The following is a 7730-nucleotide window of genomic DNA, read 5'->3' as shown; positions in this document are numbered from 1 at the left end:
CCACAGGCCCACCACTGGGGGTTATATTATTTCAGCACTGCAGTGACACTGACATGGCAGTGTCATGGACGATGACTGTAAATACAAAGTAGGTGTACTTAATGCAGAGACCAAAGAGTGTATACATATTCACATTATTACACATATTAGGAGAAAAAGATTTTAATCTAATTTTACATGTATTATGTATATAATGTACACAGCATTCTCCTTTTATTTAATTTCCAGTCAAAATGGCCAATTAGCACAAGTTATTCTTTTTTCAGTGCAAGAAAAGCAAAAAGCATATTTAACAGAAGGTTACACAAAAACCTAAACAACTGAGTATATTTGTTTCAGTATTTAGTGTATCCACCCATTGTCTTTATTATTCCTTTCTTTTTAGGAGTCTTGCTTCTCACCGTTCAAGTAATCCCAAACACATTCTGGGGACCACTGGGGTAGTCAATCCATTGTCCTGAGAAGACCAGCTTGTTTGCTTGATTTGTAGCTTTTCTTCTTTTTTGTCTATTCCCTTTTCTCATTAACGGCTTCTAAACAGGTACACATCTATTCAGACCCATAGTGTGTCTTCTCATAATGTAAGAATGGACACAAACACCTTTGGATTATTTCAGATCTGAAGCAAGAGTGAAGCTTGATTTACTCCAATCACTCAAATATGAAAGCTTTAAGTACTGTTTTAGCATTGGTGGTCTACCAGATCTTGCACAGTTGTTAGGAGTCACACTTCAGTGCTCCTAGCATGAATAAGGGGACAAGAATTTGGAGCTTTGGAGGGCTACAATAGCCATCAAGCTTCTGGCAGCAACTGGATGCTCCCTAATTTGGCTCTCCTCCTTCCAGACTGGGCACAATGTTGCTGACCCATATTTTAACACTTTATCAACACAACAGGACAAATCCAACAAACAGTTCAACAGTTCATTAGTGTAGCATGTTCACATCATCACTGAAAGACATGAAATAAAATCACATTCAGCAAAATGTTATTAATACTGCATCTGTATTATTTTTTATTTTCTATGAAATCCCATTTCCATTCCGGGTAGACATGAAAGAAATCACATATGTCATTTTTTTCCTTCTCTGTTTCTGTCAGTTTGTCAACTATTTCACTTAGCGTCTCAAAATAATGATTTATTTACTCAAAGTTATGCATTGTTAAGAAAAAAAGTCCGACATCCCTGGTGAAAATACCTGATGCTGGATTAGCTGGTCACCCAGCATAGTCATACCAGCATTCATAACACAAAATATGCTGGCTTTGCTGGCGACCAGCTGTGCTGGTCTGTGTTTTTTTTCTAACAGGGATCCGCAGGAAATTGCAGGCGAGATTTTCCTCGTCAACCTGGTGGGAATGGGCTTCCATAATTTTCTGCCAGAGTGTGCATTTATTTCTCTTCTGCTGCTCTTTGGTGGGTCATATGAGCTAAACATTATACACTATCGTTTAAGAGGTCACGTGACCCTAAGGCTAGCTAGATTATCTCGCTCTGTCTCTTACTTTTTCTTCCGACTGCGGTAAAAAAAAAGAAAAGAATAAAAAAAAAGAAAAAACAGAATAAACAGCTCTAAATATTGCCTTTGAGGCAATAAAGTGACATTCTGTTGCTCATAGCATTACTGCCTTCCACTCACACTGCAAAATGGAGAAAAGCTATATTCAGCAAAGTGTGCATAAAATATACATATACATACACTACCTCACATACGCACTGCTGTAATCCCAATCTGAGCCATTAGTGCAGAGAGCGAGAGTGAGAGCTGTGTGTGTGTGTGTGCATGCGTGTGTGCATGGGGAGGGAGCTTTTAAGGGATTTGACTGTGATTTGTAGACGCAGTTGTGGTGTGTTTGTGCTTTTGCACTTTTCTCTTCTGCGCTCCTCCATTACTGTCCAGCCTCCACTGGTCCTCTCTCATATTTTCTGACGAAATTAAACTCAATCTGTACTCGACCTCTCTCTGAAACCGGTTTGAACTCGGCTAAAGGGAAATGTGAGGCAAATTCGGAGTTTTTGGATCCTTTTTGCTCTAAAGCGTTTTGCGGATGGAGGAGTTGAGCAGCGCTGCCAGAGCGCAGCCTGAGGTAAGTATGAGAACACAATTGATTATAATCAGCATCAAGATATTAATCTGTTTTTCCCGCAGTTCTTTAATCACTGATAAAAATTTCTCCCCGGTTTTGAACTCTTTTTGTCTTGAAACGCACTGGTTAGACTGGGAAAAGCGTTACCGTCCTACAGCGCCCTCTGGCAGACAACGCAATTAAAGGGGAACTCCACCATTGTTTTAAAGTTTTAAAATTTCTGCATCATTCAATCATTGAGTTGTAAATAAAGTTGTTTGTGAAATGGTTAATCGTAGAGAATCTTACCAGGTCGGGTTTCTTTATAGTGTTGGTGAAAGGAACCAGGGGTCACGATGTCAATGCAAACATAGCCATTTTGGTCACTATTCATACCCACCAGTTAACCTACAAGTTTGAGTTTTTTTATAAATAGTTTTTATATATAATGTTGATGATGGTAATGATAGTGGTAAATCTGAAAAAAATCTTAAGGAACTATTTTTGACTAACAATGTCCTGTATATACGTCTCTGATATGAGTTAAATCAAAATATATAATATTTTAGGCCAAAGCATTCTCAGAACTATCATAAAACAACATCTCAGGCATCAGGCAGTATATTCATAACCATTTTGTGTAATAACTTTCTGTGAGGTGGCTTTTAGGGGCATTAAGCTCTTCTGATGTGTGGTTCCTCTCATCACCACTGCAAATAATTTTCACTCAGTAAGATTCTCTAAAAGCATTTCACATCAAACCACTTTGAATGACTTTGTTCACGTCTTTCCAATTTAATTGTGTAGAAATGCTATAAATTGGTGGATTTCCACTTTAACTCTGCTGGACTCAGGATTTTAAAGAGGAGTTACTCTCTACACACTTTCCAAATTTCTGCATGAATTGATCATTAAGATGTAAACAAAGTCATTCAGAGTGGTTTGATATGAAGTGTTACATTCTAGAGAAATTTCTGAATTTCACAGTGGTGGTTAGGAACCAGACGTCTAAAGCGTTTAATGTCCCTAAAAAACATCTCACTGAAAGTTATTATTCAAAATGATTATAATTACAGTGCCTGACACCTGAGATGATAGTTTTAGGTTCTTGCCTAAAATGTGTTATTCCGGTTCCGGCGCGGTGTGTAGCTGCAGTGGCCACTTTGGGAACAACAAAATGGTGCTTTTTTGCTTTTTTTTTTCTGTTGTGTAACCCGGCTCAAAACTCAAAAATCATGACTCCTCTCAGAAATGAGTGCTGTGTCGGCGCTGCACTGTCCTGGCTATTTACTGTATCTAATGTCTGTTTTATTTATTGAATTTATTGTATTGTCTCTAGTTTAATTTTTTTGCACACTTACGTCTGCACGTTTACACTTTGTACTGTCTATTTTATTCCATGTTCCATTTCACTCCAATGTGTACATAGATACAATTTTTACTGTGCTCAAGTAAACGATATATATAAATAATACATGCTGTTTGTTAATGTGAGATATTATTCCATTACTATTCTGATTTTAATACAATGTATAATATAATGTGATATTTTTAAACTGCTATAACTATTACTAATATTAACTATAACTACTATTTATATATAACTGCTAAAAAAGCTGCTGAGCATCTGATACTCAGTGTAAGTGCAGTAATGTTATATAATGTAATGTCATGACTCAGTTTAATCTTTTTCACAGCCATAAAAACTCCCTTGTGAAATAGACGATGGTGATTTATGAGGGAAAACGTCCTGAGGTGACATTAATCTATACGAACAGGGATTTTTTTTCCTAATGAAATCTAAGTGATCTAAAGTCTAAATGAGGAAGATGCTGCTTTCTTCTCATAATCACATTTAGTGCATGGGTAGAATAAACTGCTACCTGTTCTATCTAAGCAGTTTCTGAAGGAGTATAGCTGTCTTAATATGGATAGCATGGATCATTTCCAAAAAAAGTTGGGACAGTATGTGAAGTGCAGAAGAAAAAAGAAAGCAATGATTTGTAAATCCACTTTGACCTGTATTTATGTATATGAAAACAGTATACTGTTAATACTTTGTATAGAAAGAGAATATATTTTTGTTTTACCTTATCTTCCTTGTTATTTTTGGAAATATATAGTGATTCTAAAACTGATGCCTGAAACACGTTCCAAAAAAGTTGGGACAGGGACAATGTAAGATTAAGAAGACTGTGAAATGTTCAGTAAACATCTCAAACAGGTAAACAGACGCATCTAGGAAAGGCAAGGATGGGCTGTGGCACAGCACTTTGTAAAAAAAAATGCATCAACAAATAATCCAACAATGTTTCCATGCGATTGCAAGGATTTTAGATATTTCACCTTCTATGATGCATAACATCATCTAAAGGTTCAGGGAATCCAGAGAAATCTCTGTGTTTAAAGGGCAGGGCTGAAAACCACAACATAATGCAGATGACCTCCGAGTTCTGACAGCATTAGAAAACCGGCATGCTTCAGTGATGGATATCACCACATGGTGTTTATAAACAGCGTTTGTCGCTGCATCCACAAATGCAAGTTAAGCCCTTTGTCTACAAAATCCAGAAATGCCACTGACTTTTCTAGGTGGAGACATGTTCTGTGATCTGTGAGTCAACCTAAAGAAGAAAAGGACAATCCAGGTGGTACCAGCATAAATTCAAAATCCATTAATTTGCACATATGTGAAGGGACCATTGATACTGAAAGATAAAAACATTTTAAAGCATCATATATATCATATTAAAGCAACATATGCTGCCTTTTAGATGCTGACTTTTTCAAGGCCTATGTGCAGTCCAGACAGGTCTCCATTGAAAACGTGGCATATTATGAAGCGCAAAATATGAAAACGAAGGCCTGTTCATAAAAGGAAATGGTAAAAATGCTCCTGTCCCAACTTTTTTGGAATGTGTTAGAGGCATCTGACTATAAATATATAATGTATATTTACAGAAAAGAAACAATAAAGTTCACAGGGTAAAACATCAAATATTGTGTTTTTTGTATTGTTTTTCAATTTAGCACAAGTCAAACAGAATTTACTAAACACGGCTTTCTGTTTTTAATAGCATTTCTCATACTATCTGAAAAAAACTGAATTGTGTGGAACTGTTTAATACAGTTCACAAGGTCAAAATCTTTTCTGTGTTGTCTCACTATACATTAAAATTCTTAGGTTTGAAAAGAAAGACAAATACAGACATGCAATATAGTGCAAGTGAACATACAGTGGCCCCAAAAAGTGACCATACTTGTTTTAAGTTTGTATTAAGTTAATTGTATTAGGAAGCAAGTGACACTTACAATAAAGAGACCATTCTAGATCTGTAATTTTATTTTTGGCAAAGTATCATTAAAAAGGCAACTGGTGTGTTATTGTATGAGCAGTTTCTTTACAGACTTCTACATGTCTGCTTCCAAAATGGCTTTGTACACTGAATTTATAATCCTTTCTCTGAAAAGAATTCATCTTGTTACACATATTAGTAGCCTAAAGGATTTCTTTTAAGCATACCAAAAGTTTAAAGTGTCCAAATACATTTTAGGGCCACTGAACAAGTGCAAGTCCAAATGCAGAAAAACAAAACGAGATAGGTAACATACTGATGTGCAGTGTGTGCCAGCTTGGTAGCAGCAGTTCTGGAGGTTGTAGTATTTCAGCAATAAAGTGTGATATGTCCAATAAAAAGTAGTCCAATTTTTCATGTACAATCACACATGTTCAGCAGGATTTTACATTACAGCATAGTATTTTTAACTAATTTCACAGTTATAGCTCTTACCTTGGAAATGATTTAGTCAGGTGGCTTGTCTATTTTCTATTTCTGTTTTTCACAGTAATAACTCATTTCTAATATTTTCTCTGTCTTCATTTATATGTGACAGGCTTAAATGCCCTCCCACCCACTTTGCTTATTTTCTCCCTGTTATAGTGCTTAATACCCAAATTTGACCACCAGCTGCCACTGTATTCAGTGCATCATGAAATTTTAAATTTCACCACAATTTATTTTGTTGTTTTATCATGAAAACCCATTCATTTACATATATTTGCCAATTCAGTATACAGCAGTTTAACCTCACCCATTCTCCTAGACTGCTTTATTAATGAGGCACAATACAGAGCAGGCAATCAGAACAGTGGTAATTTACACGTCACTCTTAAATGCACAGTAACAAAAATAGCCTGTTCAATTCTAAAGGATAAAGAGAAGTTGGAAAACAGTTATATTAAAGTGAATTGTTTTTGGTAAATAAAACCCACACAAACATAGAATATGACTATTGATATCTATTATGTCATGAGGATACGTGATATGAATGAAAGCCCAGATTGCAATTATATTTGCTACTTATTACAACACAAATGTGACTGAAAAATGTTCACACAGTAGTGGAATATAGACAATAAAACCAATAATATCAATAAAACCTAGCATTTTGTTCATTATTAAAAAAATAAGCTGTGTATCACGGTGATTTAGACACAGATGCGGAGTAAAATCACTTCAACACAAGGTCTCGAGTGGCTAACTGTTCTTATTAAATAGCAATAAAATGTTCTTTTTTTACATTTTCATAGTAATAGTAATACAATAAACAATTCTGCTAAGCAATGTAATCCACAAAAAATAAGCTATAGTGGTTAGGCAGCATATTGGTCAAATATTATTCCATGAACAATACAACAGCTTTTAGTAACTTGCCAATACAGAATATACTTTGTATGTGCGATCATACTACAAAATAAGAGTACCAAAAAAGAGTTCTTTGCGTGATGCCATAGACGATACAAAAAACTTTATAGAACCATTTTTGTAAATGAGATGTGCTAGTGTGAAGAACCTTAAAAAGTTTCTAGGAAGAACTCTTAAATTTGTACAGAACCTTCATTTTATGTGAAGGCTCTTTAAACCTTTAAAAGGTTCTTTACACTCAGTTATCTCTTTCCAAACATTGTTCTTTAAGGAGCCAAAGTTGGTTCTTCCATGGCTGAGTTCTTTACATCCATACCTTGAATCCAGCTTTTTTTGTCCTGGATTTTGTGTTCACTAGGAGGTATGACCTTAGTTAACCACTCATTTACATCAACTGTTCAGTCAACTACCAGTGATTTCAAAATCCAGGACTGGACATGGAATAGACCTGTCTTCTATTGCATTGCTCAAAGAACACTGTGGTACCTGTTTTTAAAGAGTATATATGTGTATAGCTAGTATTTTACAATGGCTCTAAATGTGACTCAGCCCAGAACTATCAGTTATATTAAATCAATTCGAATGTTCCAGAGTTTATTCATATTGCCACCTCCACCTCTTATTTCTAATCTCAGTGTGATAACTTTGTCGTCCCTATAGAATCCACAGGTAAAGCGCCAGAAACCCCTGCACTACGACAGAGGATTGTGTGAACTGGCCTGGAATCAGCCATGATGCCACGTCTGGGCACAGCTGGACCATGCCTGTGTTTTGGATCTTTTTTACTGGTCCATTTCCTGTGCAGCCTGCTGCTGGGGCTGGCCGCAGGGTCCCGCACTTCTTCAGGCACGCAGCCGCACTCAATAAAGATAGAAGGAGATATTACACTGGGTGGACTTTTCCCAGTCCACTCACGGGGTCCCGCGGGTGTCCCCTGTGGAGATATTAAAAAAGAA

The sequence above is a fragment of the Colossoma macropomum genome, unplaced genomic scaffold (genome assembly GCF_904425465.1).
Source record: "Colossoma macropomum unplaced genomic scaffold, Colossoma_macropomum, whole genome shotgun sequence".
In the NCBI taxonomy this organism is placed as follows: Eukaryota; Metazoa; Chordata; class Actinopteri; order Characiformes; family Serrasalmidae; genus Colossoma; species Colossoma macropomum.
Note: the sequence above shows the minus strand (reverse complement) of the source record.